Source organism: Geotrypetes seraphini, chromosome 1 (assembly GCF_902459505.1).
Source record: "Geotrypetes seraphini chromosome 1, aGeoSer1.1, whole genome shotgun sequence".
Taxonomy (NCBI): Eukaryota; Metazoa; Chordata; class Amphibia; order Gymnophiona; family Dermophiidae; genus Geotrypetes; species Geotrypetes seraphini.
This window is the reverse complement of record NC_047084.1, coordinates 515,851,394-515,866,612: the sequence shown is the minus strand read 5'-3', so window position 1 is coordinate 515,866,612 and position 15,219 is coordinate 515,851,394. Positions and strand designations below refer to the sequence as shown.

The window sequence follows — 15,219 nt, the reverse complement described above, 5'->3', positions numbered from 1 at the left end:
TCCCTAATACAAACTGCTACACTGGTTGCCAATAGAGGTACAAATTTTATTCAAGTTCTCTTGCTTCTGCTGTAAACTAGTGTGGGGAATGGCCCCCACCTATCTCTTACTTCACTTCGAACTATACACCCCCACAAGGACAACCAGAAATCACAACCTCTTTGCCTATCCGAAGATCACTGATTGCAAATACAGGACCTTTCTGGACAGAACTTTTAAGTTTCAAGCTGGTAGACAGCAAACCTGGCTTGGCAACTTCATCGATAGAGCCAGGTCGACCTACGGCGCTTTACGGAAATAAATTAAGACCGCTCTGTTCAATAGATTTATTTCCTAGTCAGACAACTCCCCCCCCCTTTTTAAAAAACTATTACTCAACATGTTGATACTGCGTATTCTCACTAATTGTATTCTGTATTCACTGACTGTTCAGTGACTTCTTCACCATTTATATTCTGAAATTCGCTGGCTATCCAGCCCCCTTCACTGTAACATGTTAATAATATATTGTAACATATTAATATTATATTTCTTATTAATTTGTACCCTGTAATCACTGATTGCTCAGTGACATCTACCCTATTTGTATGCTGTAATTCGCTGATTGCACAGCTCTCTTCACTGTGAACCGCCTAGAAGTCACAAGATTATGACGGTATAGAAAAAATAAAGTTATTATTATTATTAGAATGGTTACGCATGCAAACTATATTTAGAAAATTTTCATTAAAATGGCCATGTTAGAAACATAGAAAACATAGAAAATGACGGCAGAAAAGGGCTATAGCCCACCAAGTCTGCCCATTCCAATTATCCGCCCCCCAGAGTTCACTCCCCTAGAGATCCCTCGTGAATATCCCATTTCCTCTTAAAATCCGTCACGCTGCTGGCCTCAATCACCTGCAGTGGGAGTCTATTCCAATGACCCACTACTCTTTCGGTGAAGAAGTACTTCCTGGAATCGCTCTGAAATTTCCCTCCCCTGATTTTCAGCGGATGCCCTCTGGTGGTTGAGGGTCCCATGAGACAGAAGAGATCATCTTCCGACTCGATACGTCCCGTGATGTACTTATACGTTTCAATCATGTCTCCCCATTCTCTTCTTTCCTCAAGTGAATACAGCCGCAATTTTTTTAGTCTTTCTTCATGTGCATATGTGATAGGGAGCAAAGAACCAGAAGCAAAGAGAGATCCTCAATAGACAAGTCAAGGGTATAGAAAGCAGCTAAGAAAACCCCCTAAAGCTATAGAGGTAAAACAGGAACCCAGGGAGCTTAGACACTTAAAAAGCTGAGGGAGGGGAACTCTCAAACTCCTAGGCTATTATCAAGTAGACTCCCTATATCCTGCCCTATTGTGGAAAGGGATCCAATCACAGTGGAGAAGAAGGAGGAGAAGCCACATCAGTTCCTGGAGAGCCATATACGCTTTCCTGAACAAATTGAAAAAAAAAAAAATGGATTATTTCTACTGGGTTAGGCTGAGGAACGGTAAGCTGATGGAACTTAGCAAACAGAACCTATGGAGGAAGAAACAATTTTGGAATCTCCTACAAATGAAGAGTCAGACCCAATGGAACGGTGATGGGACTAAATCGCGCGAGACAACGGCGCGCCAACAACTGAGCGCAGACAACTGAGCGCAAGGTTGACGGCGCGCCGAAGAAAAGCACTATTTTAAAGGACTCCGACGGGGGTGGGTGGGGGGGAACCCCCCCCCCCACTTTACTTAACAGACATTGCGCTGGCATTGTGGGGGTTTGGGGGGTTGTAACCCCCCACATTATACTTAAAACTGAACTTTTTCCCTAAAAAACAGGCAAAAAGTTCGGTTTCAAGTATAATGAGGGGGGTTACAACCCCCCCAAGCCCCCCACAACGCCAGCGCAATGTCTGTTAAGTAAAATAGGGGGGTTCCCCACCAACACCCCCCGTCGGAACCCTTTAAAATAGTGCTTTTCTTTGGCTTGCCGTCAACCTTGCGCTCAGTTGTCTGCGTTCAGTTGTCGGCGCGCCATTGTCTCGCGCGATTTTGTCTATGAACCAATGGAAGCGTTAGAACAGCGGCACAAACTTGTGTGTGCTAGCATGAAAATAACAGTGGGGTGAAAGATAGAAATCACTTGGGAACTTTCTTTTAAATATCCTGTGGGGTTGATTTTTTGAAGAGAGGTTATTAGGCAAAGCTATGTCAAGGTCTTTGGGGACAAAGCCAACCTTTTAAGCACTGTATAAGGGATTAATTCCAGAACTGTGTAGCAAATATTGCTGAATGAATTTACAGACACATATGGATTAAAAGGTTAAGTATAGAATTGAAATTGAAAGAACTGCTTTTCAGAAAGAAGATTTTAGGAACATTGCCTTGCAGACCTTCCTGAAGAACTTGAATAATTTTTTTGAAGTGCAAAAGTAAAGGCGCAGAATCATTGGTCTCACTTCGGACATTAATTGCAAAGGCCTGCAATGACTAATGGAATCAATTTGCATAAGTGTTTCTTACACCAATATGTCTTTTTTTCTGTTCTTCTTTCTAGAGAAAGAAAATCTGAAATGTACTAAGAATTGAGAAGTATCTTGAAAATATTTCCCCAGTTACTTTACTAATTAATACTGACGTTTTTGAAGTTGAACGGAATTTCACCCTGAAAAGAACAGGGAATAGAAAGACTACTGCAGCTGAGAACATCCTTAGCAATTCTTTTTGTTGTCTATAGTGGAGTTGAAACCTGAATCCCCTCTGTTCTGCTGCACTTGTGGCTGATGCACATGACAGAGGTAATCATGAATAATGAAAGTTAATGCAAATCAAACAATTATGAGCTGTTGTAATAAAAAATCAAGCAAAGCAACTCATTGGCAAGATTTGTGAAAACTGACTCACAAGATTGGTTAGAAGAGCACAAATATTTTTGCCACTTTTTTTTTAACTTTTATAATACACAAGATAACTTTTGCTGAAGTATTACTAATCTGTACAATATGCAAAATAAAATGAAGGAAAAATAATCAAAAAGCATATTACAAGAAACAAAGACAAAAGGAAAAATTAAAAAAACAAGAAAAATGATCAGTTCTAGGAGACATTCCAATCAAATGCACTTCTAACTCAGTCTTTTGCAAAACATATTAAAATAAATAAGACAATAAAAATTAGTGCATTTCTGGGCCTGTTTTTAAAGTGGTTCTGGTCCCATGTCTGAGGCTCCAAGAAGACTCCAAATACTTGGTAGACTAATGGCAGAGAAATAGGGCTGCCAACTTTTTCACAGAACATAACTGAACAGGACACCCAGCAGTGAAAGCATGGACAGACAGATTGTAAGGAAGGTTTTTGTTGAACCTAACGATGAGGAGGGGCATATGTAATACAATTATTATTATAAATGTAATATAATGATAACTATAACATTTTTTTATGATGGAATAACACAGAAATATCCCAAGCCTCAACTATCAATCATGCTTGAAACAGAGTATATATATACAATAACTTAAAAATGAAAAATACATTCAGGTGAAGTTTTACACTTCAGTCTCAAGCTCAGGCTCAAGTGAAGCAGACCAGCAGCATTGTGGTTTTGTTACATTTGATATGGAATATTCATGTGGTTTGTATAATGTGCTGTGTCTGACCTTAACTAATTAAAATATTGCACCAAAAAGTACATTTGTTTTTAAACTACACAGTTTCCTTCATCAAATGCCACACTGGAGACAGTACTCTCTTACTGCAGTCACAGATTAAAAAAAAAAAATGCTGACAAACTCTCATCATCAAATTCTAAATATTCAGACAGAAACTGTCTGGAAACCCCAGGATACCCAACTCTGTGAACTGCAACCCTGAAGAAACAGAAACAGAAATGCATACAAACAAAAGATATCAGAGACCCACAGGAAAATAAAAAAACAAACCAGGAAAATATCATATTTACCAGATTAAAACTCTACATCACTTTTAAAATTATTTGAGTTAAAAAAAATTCCCAAAACATTTTCCTGTAGAATTTTACCATTTCCAGGAGGGGAGGGGAGGGGAGTTCATGCATTTTTTTCAATGCACACACTCATTCTCTGTCATTTTATTCTCCCCTTTCCTCTCCATACATGAGAAATATTTTGTAGTAAAATATTTTTAAGTAACACAAATGGGGAGCAGCATCTGTGCATTTTTTTTTCTCATTTCTCTGCAACCATCTCTCTCTTTTCCCCTCACCTTGCTGCATATCTGCTTTCCACTGCAATTCCACTACAAATAGATCCTGATTAGTTGTTGTCCCCTCAGCCCCTCCCGCCCTCACACACACACTTAAACCAGGCACATATTTTTCATTAGGGGGTTCTTCCTCTCCTTCCACAAATCAGGTACTGTACCTCATTTCTTTCTTCCTTCCCTATTAAGTGTTCCTCCTCATCCTTCCTCTCTCCTTCTCACTTAGTCACTTCTTCTCTCCGATATCAACACCCCTTTCCATTCCAGGCACCCTTTCTCTCTCCTTACCCTCTTTGCTATCATGAATCATGCCCTCCATCAGACCCTTTCCATCTCTCCTTCATTAGGGGCTCTTTATCGCTCATTATCCTGCCTCATGAAGAATGCCTTCCCTAATATCAGACATCCTCTTTTCCATGTGGTGAATCCCTTCCCATCCAATATTTATGTTTCCTACATGATATCATTCTGTTTCCTTCCCCTTCTATCCCCATTAGGCACTATGTTTCCCTTCTCCTCATCATCCTCTCCATGGCGCATACCCTTTCTATCATCTCCTTTATCAAGAGCGCTTAACCTTCCTCCTTCTGCTCTATCAGGAACCCTCTATGCTGCTTCCACCTAACATTTTCCTTATCACAAACCCCTTACTCTCCTTCCATATCAGTATCACCTCTTTTCCCCTTCTCATCAATTACCATAATTCCCCATCAAGCACTTCTCCTCTCCTCCCTAACTCCCTAATAGGCTTCCCTTTCTCCCATTCCTCCCTTCTTCTCCAACAAGAGGTTCTCCTCTATACCACAGGTACTTTACTTCATCATCGGGTTGCTCCTTCTCACTAGGAACTCCTGTCTTCCCCGCTTTTCTTCATCAGGCACTTTCTTGCCAATTCATCAGAAATCATGTCCTGGAGTTAACTCCTCATTTATCTTTTTTATCCTTCTTTAGTCCAGTGCCCACATTCAGTGCAGCTCTCTACAGTTGATCTAGCTGCTGGTGCTTCTCCTCCCTCTCTTGTGCAGTTTACTGATCTTCTGTCTGACTCATCTGACACTGTGTACAAGAGTTTCAGACAGAAGAAGACTGAACCATATGTATGGAAAGGAGCAGCACCAGAATCTAGACAACCTGCAAAGAGGTGGAAGAAGAGAAAGAGCAGGTCTTGAGACATAATTACAATATATTCCTGGTTAGTCAGCTGTTCTTGACTGTGGATATTACAGTGTCTAACAAAAAAAACAGTCTCAGCTCAAAACCAAGCAGTCAGTCACTCTACCTAGGAACCCCTCCAGCTCTGTGTTAGAGGTCCCCTACCGAGTCTCAAATTCCTGGAAGGCTAGTGTTTTTTGAAGCTTCTCCTACCCTAATCCAGAGCTGAAATATTAAACAGGAAGTCAGGCTCCTACTCAGTCCCTTATCCCCAACATCCAAATCACCACAATACTACTGATGGACAGCTGCCACTAGTTTAATACCAAATCAGGAGAAAGTACTGTATTGTATTTTAGCAAATTGTATTTTATTCATTTATTGTATAATTTTAGCACTGTTTTTTAGTATATTGCATTTTTTTATTCATTGATTGTATAATTTTAGCACTGTATGTGAACCGCCTAGAACTATGTGGTAGGGCGGTATATAAAAATAAACTTATTATTATTATTACTAATCACTGCTGCATCTCTTCAGCTTTTTGAGATATAGGGAAATGAAAGAAAGGCTGTGGTACTTCAGGGAAGTACTTTTAATAAAGGGGAAGGGCTTGCCTTGGTGCTAAAGAGCTTTTGGTGGGAGGGGTAGCCACATTGTTTTATGAATTGAACCCAACAAACAAAAAATTTCCCTCTGTGGAAGAAACAGGGCTAACTAAGTGTGGTACTTATTAGTAAGTGTTTATGAAAGGAAAAATGGATCCTTAGCATCCCATAGCTTAGCAAACAAGTCACTTGGCATACCGGTAATACTAGGAATTATACAATCATAGGACTCATTAACTGTCCAAAATTTATAACAAATAAAATCTTGTTTAAAAAAAGAAGGAATTTTTAGAGATGAGAGTAGTGGAGAAAAGGATACCTATAAATACTGGGGCCAAAAAAGTTCCACAGCAGTTATAAAAATCTTACAAATTTGCTACACTTAAATACTCCAAATCATTCAGAAATCTCTATTGTTCAATTAGAACTAGCAAAGTCTCTTTACAGAATTGGTCTCCATCAAAAGAGTCTCTATTAATACTGTGAATCTAGTTTATGCTACACAAACATAGCACAGCAGCAGTGACTCCCCTTGATTGTAAATGCCAATAAATCATCGGCAGCACTTCTCCATTGTCAGCACTTCTCCAGCTCTTAATAGTGCTCCTTACCAGGGGCCTTCATTTATGCACTGAACCCCACACAAAGGCTGTGAAACATTTTCAAGTGTCATGTACCCACCAGGAATCTGAGTCCTCCCTCCCCAAAAAGCCTTGGATACAAGGTCAGAGGATCGTTTGAAGATATGCTACTGTCAGGGCATGTGGTTAAAAACACATATATTGTGTTGTTCCAACTAGGAACATAAAAATTCCTAGTCATGACAATATGCAAAACCATTCTCACAAAATATAGCTATAGATGCAGATAAGTTAGGGGCTTATCTGTATCTGTAGCTAAAGTTCAAGACATCTCACAGCAAATCATTCAACTATCAACTAGCAAAAATGTGGAACTCACTTCTCATTGAAATTCACACAATCATAGTATACACTGTATATTATGAGGTATACATACTATGAGGTATACAGTATACATCCACTATGAGGTTATCAATTGAAGCGCTAGGTGAGACTTGTTATATAAAAAATGCAAGCAACAGTCATTTCTGCTGTGGGTCCACATTTATGGAACACATTGCCAGGGTCTTTGAGATTGTGCAGAGAGAAAGCGTCATTTAGCTTTTAAAGAAATCCCTACCAGGAGTCCAAAGAGACTCAGGTGACCATTACTGTGATGATACTGTGGTTACCACAGTAATTACCGTGGTGATGGGGACCATGTCCAAAGAATGCCCAGTAGACCATTCCGTGGTATTGCTGCAGGAACAGTAACCGATACCGCAGTCATAGGGAACAGGCCTTCCTCCCTGCATGAACCTTAAATACATGTGTTCTTTTGGACAATAACTGTCCTTTTAAGGACCAAAACAAGCTTAATAGCTTTTTACTCTTACCTATTATTTTTCCCCTTTTACTGTGCTCTTTTCTTCAAAGATTGTAGTTCTTGCCCTTCTTCCCCAACTGTGTGAAGTTAGTTCATATGTTTTGTTTTGTTATGTGTTTTATTAACCTATTCTTGTTTTGTTTATTACCCCTAATTTTAACTTGTTTTTATATAATTTTTTACATTGTACACTGCTTAGAAACTTGATTAAGCGGTATAAATTTTTTAAAATAAACTTGAAACTTGAACCTAGTAGTAAAATAGCCTCTTCGGGGGCAGGAAATATCCCCCATCTTTCCTGTTCTCTACTGCCGCTGCTAATAGTTTCAAAATGGCTGCCGAGATTTCATGTGGCTGCCTTGTAAGACTTGCTGATCATGGGACCAGGAAATAATGTCAGAGGGAGAGCTAAGACCGGCGCGAGCAGCAGGTTAGCGATGCTGCTCATTACCAGCGATCACTTGAAGAGGTCCGCTGGAGATGGGATGCCAGGTAGGGAAGGAATGCAGCACGGTGATGCCAGGCGTCACTACCTCAGACGCTTCCTTCCCTCGCTATGCTGCTGCCTGCCAGAAAAGATATGAATTTTAATGGGGGGAATGGCAGAAATTTTGAAGGCTGGTAAAAAAGGAATGATCCATTCCTGGTGTCAAATAATCTAGGTACAGCACTGAAGACAGTATCAGCCTAGTTATTAAAGCATCGGGGTGGCAAGCATGGGAGACGAGTTCAAATCTTCCTGCCACTCCTTCTGACATTGAGCAAGTCATTTAACTCTCCACTGCCTCAGATACAAACTTAGATTATAAGAACTCCAACAACAGGGAAATACCCTTTATACAGTGCTTAAAAAGTTGTCTTTGTCCCAAAAGACCTTCACATAGCCTTGCCTAATAGCCCCTCCTCTAACAAAACATCCAAACAGGATATTTAAAAGAAAGTCTCTGTGCAATTTCTTTCTTTCACCCAACTGCTATTTTCATGCTTGCACGCACAAGTTTTTGCCACTGTTCTAACACTTCCATTGGGTTTGACTCTTCACTTGAACGTAACTTGCCTTAAGCTACTAGTGAAAAATGTATGTGCTAAATTCAAATACAAATCTTAAATCTGGCTCTGTTCCCATCTCTTAAAAGAGTGCTGGCCTAATTCCCAGCACAGGAAAGGTTTGTTGCTCTAAGACAACAACCTCCTTTTGTAGTAATTGAAGTGCACACAGTCTCTTTGATCATATATGCCTAGCAACTTTCTTGTGGTCTCTTCAGATATAGTTTCTCTCATGTACTGTAGCTGAATGTTGGTTAAGGATGACATATACAGTAGACGCTCTGTAACCAGAACTCAAGCAACCAGAAAAAAGAAATCAAAGAAATACTATAATACTTTAAATAAAAATTAAAATAAGATAAATTCCTCGCAGAAATTTAAGTGTAAACTTGGCATGCCACACCTGAGTACGCCCACGCTTTTTTCTACCATATGTTCAGTAGTTTGTCTGGAACAGTTTATGGTATGACATAGTTTGGGGTATAGTATAAGTTAGGCCTATTTTTAACAATAACTCTCAAGCAACCAGAAACTACATTTATCCACCATCTATCAATCCCCATGGATGCCGGTTAACTAACCCCCTCTTTTATTAAACTGTGCTAGCAGTTTTTAGTGCAGAGAGACGCGCTTGAATGGCCTGCCCAGCTCCTGACGCTCATAGGAACTCTATGAGCGTCGGGAGCAGCGCGGGCCATTCGGCATGACTCACCATGCTAAAAACTGCTAAAGCAGTTTAATAGAAGAGGGGGGTAAGTGTCTACTGTGTCTAAAATTTACATCTCTGTAGGCAATGCAAGAATCAGGACTAATAATACCGTAAGGGAGAAATTCTATAAAGGATGCTAAAAGTCAGGCGCTCAAAATTGGGAATCACTCTTGCCTGAAGAGCTCCTGAACCCACAGGCTACCTCCTTGGACCTCCAAACACCTCCAACCCAGACCACCAATTACCAATTAAAAGTAGCCACTCTCAGGGACTTGAGACCACGCTAAGCCCCGACACAAGGGCTCCGCCCCCACGCCCTCAGGTTACCAGCTCCCCGCGGGAGGGGGAACTCTCCAAAGAGGGAGTATCTTCAGCCCTGGAGGCCGTTGTCAATCATGGAGGGAGCAGGGATCCAGACTCTCCACATTTTCAAGAGAGTCTGTTTGAAGAAACAGAGGAGTCAACAGCAGAGGAGAGCGGACAGATCCAGGAGAGTGCTAAACAGGCAGTTTCACCAGTGGGAGAAGAGTCTACAACTTATTCCTTTCATCTTCAGAGACCCCAAGAGGTAACACTTGAAACTATCTGGGACCTGGTTGCTAATATTCCTAATTTGTTAAAACCTCAATTAAATCAAATAGAAGAGGAAATAAAACATCATGATAAAGAAATAAAAGAAGTAAAAAAGGAAACAACAGAGCTTAGAAAAGAGATTGTCAGCATTAACCAGGAATCAATTAAGACCAAACAAATTTATGAAACAATAATTAAGGACAATACCAATCTTAGAAGAAAGTTAGAATCTTTGGAAAATTTTTCCCGTGGAAATAATTTAAGATTGGTAAATTTTCCTAAGGTCTTGATGATTACACCTCGGGAGATGCTGAAAAGATACTTAATGGAAATTTTGAGTTTGTCTGAAAATATGATACCACCATTTACACAAGTTTATTATCTTCCTACTAATCAACGGAAACAACAGCAAGAGGTTGAACAGGAAAATTTGGATGTGTCTACTATATTGGAATCCTCAAATACTGAAAAGGCAGTCCCAGCAACCTTAATATTAACAGTGGCATTGGCCCCGGACAAAAATTGGTTACTGAGACTTTTCTTTAAAAATAAAATGAAAACCTTTTTAGGAATGCAGATACAAATGTATCCTGATCTTGCCAGAGAAACCCAGAGGCGTCGTAAATAATTTCTACTATTAAAGCCAGGGGTGTTGGCCCTTGGTGCAACCTTTTATTTACGTCACCCATGTAAATGCATAGTGTATTATTCTTCTCAGAAATTTGTCTTTTTTGATCCTTCACAGCTGGTGACCTTCCTGTCACTATCTCGCTTGGAAAAAGAAAAAGGACAATAAGATCTAGCCCTAGATGGGAAGTTATTAGGGAACTTTGAGCTCAACTTAGATTAATCTCTGTATTATTTGTTTTTTCTTTTAATTTAAACTGTCCTTTGTACATCTTGATCTTCAAAGTGGACTTGAGTTAAAAATTTAAGTAACATAATGGAGTTTTCTTTTTGTTTTTCTTTGAAAATATGGATATGTATTATTCGTTTGTTTCTTTGATTTTTGGACTTTAATATGATGATTATGGCTATATATTCAAACTTAAATTTTTGCTTTCTGTACAAGTTATACTTGATAATTAATTACAAAATGATAAATAAATAATAATAATAAAAAAAAAAGTAGCCACAATGAGAGGGTGGGCAGGCCTTGGGGGGACCTTACATCAGTTGCAGGCTGGGAGCATTAGGACGTAGCTTTGTGTCTCGATGATCCCAGAAGGTAAAATAACTGCATCAAAGAGCTGGGGTTATTTTATCATGCTTTGGATCAGGGGTGGGCAATCACAGTCCTCAAGGGCCAGAACCCAGTTGGGTTTTCAAGATTTCCACAATGAATTTGTGTGCCATTGATTTGCACACAATGGAAGCAGTCCATGCAAATTAATCTCATGCATGTTCATTGTGAAAATCTTGAAAACCCAACTGGGTTGTAGCCCTCGAGGACGGTGACTGCCCCTCCCTGCAAGTTCTGTTCCTGTCCCATCCCTGCAAGCTCTGTCCTCATCTGCACAAGCCTCAAACACTTAAAGGAGGACAAAGCTTGTAGGGATGTGGCAGGGACAGAACTTCCAGGGACGGGATGGAGATAGATCCTGCAGGATGGAGAAAAATGTGTCCCCGTGTCATTCTCTAGCATCACCACAAGTTCCGTTAGGCCAAACCTACCCCAGTGCTAACAAATAAAATTTACTTTTTAGTACAGGGGTAGTACAAACACATTAAAAATGTGGCTTACCTTGGGGCATACTGAGGTGTCCCCTGGTGATTTTGGGATGTGTTATGTGCTAAAAAAAAAAAAAAAAAAATTGGATGGGTGTGTGATTGAGAGTAGGTGTGTTCTGGACTAGTTGGTTACAGCTGCTACATTGCCGCATGTTAAATGACTAGCATGTGCTTAGCACATGAGTTCTTACCACTTACTTAACAAGCGGCGGTAGGGGCTCATATGCTAATGGCCAAGTGCTACTGTCAACCATTAATAAAGAAAATAGAAACATTGGCTACTTTACCCCAGCAGTAAAAATGGCCTTAGCGTAAGGTTGCATAAGGCTGCACTATGGCGGCACCCTCAAAATCAAACACATAAATCAAAAATATCCAAATTCAAAGTGTATTTCCTGACATCACATCTCCTGTAAAAGGCTAAGGGTCCCTTTTATCAAGCTGCGCTAGAGTTTTTTTATTGCGAGCTGGCATGGTAAATGCTCCGATGCTCATAGAATTCCTATGAATGTCAGAGCACTTACTTTGCTGGCCCATGCTAAAAATTTCTAGCGCAACTTGATAAAAAGGTAGAGAGGAGGGGGTAAGTCACTGATATATATCTTGTCACCCATGCTATTTTTATTGTATGCAAATTTAGGCAAGGAATATGTACTGGGAATCAGAAGTCATCTTTAATATTATTTACAAAATATTATAAAAATTCCTTTCTGTAACAATTTCATATATAGCCATAAAGAGTAAATTCAAATCTATATATTTACTTCAAGAATAATTACAGCATATTGTTCCAATGCCTCTGCTATAGCTCCTGCTTTATTCAGAGCTCAATTCTCTAATCCCTGACCCCATTCCTCCCTACCCACTACTCTTCCCTACTTAGGCCTGGATGCACTAAAGATACTGCCTAGATTGCTATTGCCTGATTCTCTGGCCGATTCTGGACGAGCGAGCGATGCACTACCAAGTTTGCATGCAAATGATTTGCACATACCCCATTCAACCCACCCTAAAACTACTAGATCAGTGGTCTCAAACTCAAACCCTTTGCGGGGCCACATTTTGGATTTGTAGGTACTTGGAGGGCCCCAGAAAAAATAGTTAATGTCTTATTAAAGAAATGACAATTTTGCATGAGGTAAAACTTTTTATAGTTTATAAAACTTTCCTTTAACAGTTAAAAGGAAAGATATATAAACTATAAAGAGTTTTACCTCATGCAAAATTGTCATTTCTTTAATAAGACATTAACTATTTTTTCTGCGGCCCTCCAAGTACTCTATTTTTTTCTGCAGCTCTCACATTTAAAGTTCAATATCTTTTCTTTCTCAAAACTGGCACATTTCAATCACTAAATTGAAAATAAAATCATTTTCCTACCTTTGTTTGGTAATTTCATCAGTCTCTGGTTGCACTTTATTCTTCTGACTGTGCATCCAATACTTCTTCCCTTCTTTCAGCCTCCTGTATGCTTCCTCTCCTCCAGACCTCATTCCCTCCCCCAACTTTTTCTTTCTTTCTCTGTCTGTCTTTCTCTGATTCCGTGCCCCATTTTTTACTTTGTTTCTGGTTCCCTGTCCCCCCTCCTTCTTTCTTCCTTCCTCCGTGCCCCATTTTTTGCTTTTTTTTCTGGCTCCCTGTCCCCACCCCACCTTTCTTTCTTTCTTTCTTTCTTCCTTCCTGCCCTCCCCCATGCCGCTGCTGCCGCTGCCGCTATCGGGAACAGGCAGAGATCTCCCTGCTTCTCTTCTGCACCGGGCCGACCAACTCTCGCCGCCCGATGTCAATTCTAACGTCGGAAAGGACGTTCCGGGCAGCCAGGCAACGATTGGCTAGCCAGAACGTCCTCTCGATGTCAGAATTGACGTCGGGCTGCGAGAGTTGGTCGGCCCCGCAGGGAAGAGAAGCAGGGAGATCAAAGAACATGGTGCCGGCCTGATCCCCGATGGCAGCAGTGAGAAGGGAAGGGAAGCAGGTTCGGCACCACTACTCTAGGCGAGCCGCACTCTAGGGAGAACAGTGGACCGCCCCCCTTGGTACGCCATTGGAGCAGCAGCGTGTCTGGCTGGCTCATTCGTTCAAAGCCGCAGGTGGCGGCTCCTTGCAAGATCTGTGCCTGCATCTGAAGCCTCTCTGATGTTGTGACATCAGAGAGGCTTCCGATGCAGGAGTGGATAGCGCAAGGAGCCGCCAACCCGCGGCTTTGAACGAACGAGCCGGCTGCTGCTCCAAAAGGAAGAGAATGATGCCTCCAGACCGCAGGCTGCAAATAAAACCTGGAGAGCCACGTGCGGCCCGTGGGCCGCGTGTTTGAGACCGCTGTACTAGATGCTGTACCATGCAACCACAAATCAACAAAACAGTCCAGAAATCATTCGCTTTCATGCAAAATTTAAGGCAAATCCGAAAATTCTTCAACAGAAAACAATTCCCGCTTCTGGTCCAATCCCTAGTCCCAGGACTTCGAGACTATTACAACATCCTCTGCTTCCCTGCCCCACATGCATGATAAAACAACTACAGACAGTACAAAACACAGCTCTCAGACTAATCTATTCACTGAATAAATACGACCACATCACAGCCACATACCTAGACTCACACTGGCTCCCAATACAAGCAAGAATAATATTCAAGACCATGAATGGGGATTGCCCAACCTACTTGAACAACCACCTTACCCGAATCAACACAACTAGGCCAAGGAGAACCCAGACACCATTCATTCACCCCCCCCCCCAATCAGAGGCATACAGCGCAAGAAAATGTATGATGGTCTACTTGCCACTCAGGCAGCGAAACTAGACCACCAACTCTCCAATCTATTGATCACAACAACAGACTACAAAACCTACAGAAGAGAAATAAAAACCCTGCTATTCAAAAAATTTATCAAGACCAATTAATACCGCACAGATCATTTCTATCTTCTCCAGATCCCATAAACTTCTAATTAAATTATCTATCTTGTAATGGCCCTGAAAATGTCAAGATCTTCCCCGAAGTTATCTGGTCTACTTTTTAACGCTCCTGGAAATGTCCAGATAACCTTTTATGCAATCCGCCTAGAACCGCAAGGTAATGGCGGAATAAAAGTCACTAATGTAATGTTCCACAGTAACACTGATAAATCCAAAAACAACAAAAGTCCCTGGATGTTACAAGAGTTGACAAATTACCCCCCTTGTGCAAAAGCATAGCGTGGTTTTTAGCACCAGCTGTGGCAGTAACAGCTTCTATGCTCATAATAATTCTATGAGTGTTGGAGCTATTACCACTGCGTCCAGCACTAAAAACCACGCTACACTTTTGTAAAAGGTGGGAGGAGGGGGGGAGGGATAAGAGTTTATTATAATCAAAATGTAATATAAAACATAAAAATTAAAAAGTATTGAAATTAGGCAACATATACAATGCATTAGCCCCCTCCTTTATAAAGCCTCACTAGCTGAACCAGAACATAAGCAGGTAAGGCTGGTCTCAGTTAGGGCACTGGTCTTTGACCCAGGGGCCGCCGTGGGAGCGGACTGCTAGGCACGATGGACCACTGGTCTGACTCAGCAGCGGCCATTCTTATGTTCTTATGTGTATCAAGCCCCTTCCCTCCCCTTGTTTAAAAGCAGACTGAAAACCCACCTTTTTGATATGGCCTTCAATCCATAACCCTACTCCCCAGTACCCTCCAACCCAGCCAGCAGATTAACCGTTCCTCTTAACTGTATCCCATGACACCCTGTT

At 40.9% G+C, this 15,219-nt stretch overlaps 1 protein-coding gene across 4 annotated transcripts in view; it reads right to left on the bottom strand.

Moving 5' to 3' along the window:
- The window catches only part of SYK (spleen associated tyrosine kinase), a 145,800-nt gene that overhangs the window by 129,723 nt on the left and 858 nt on the right, over positions 1 to 15,219 (bottom strand). The window lies entirely within an intron of this gene.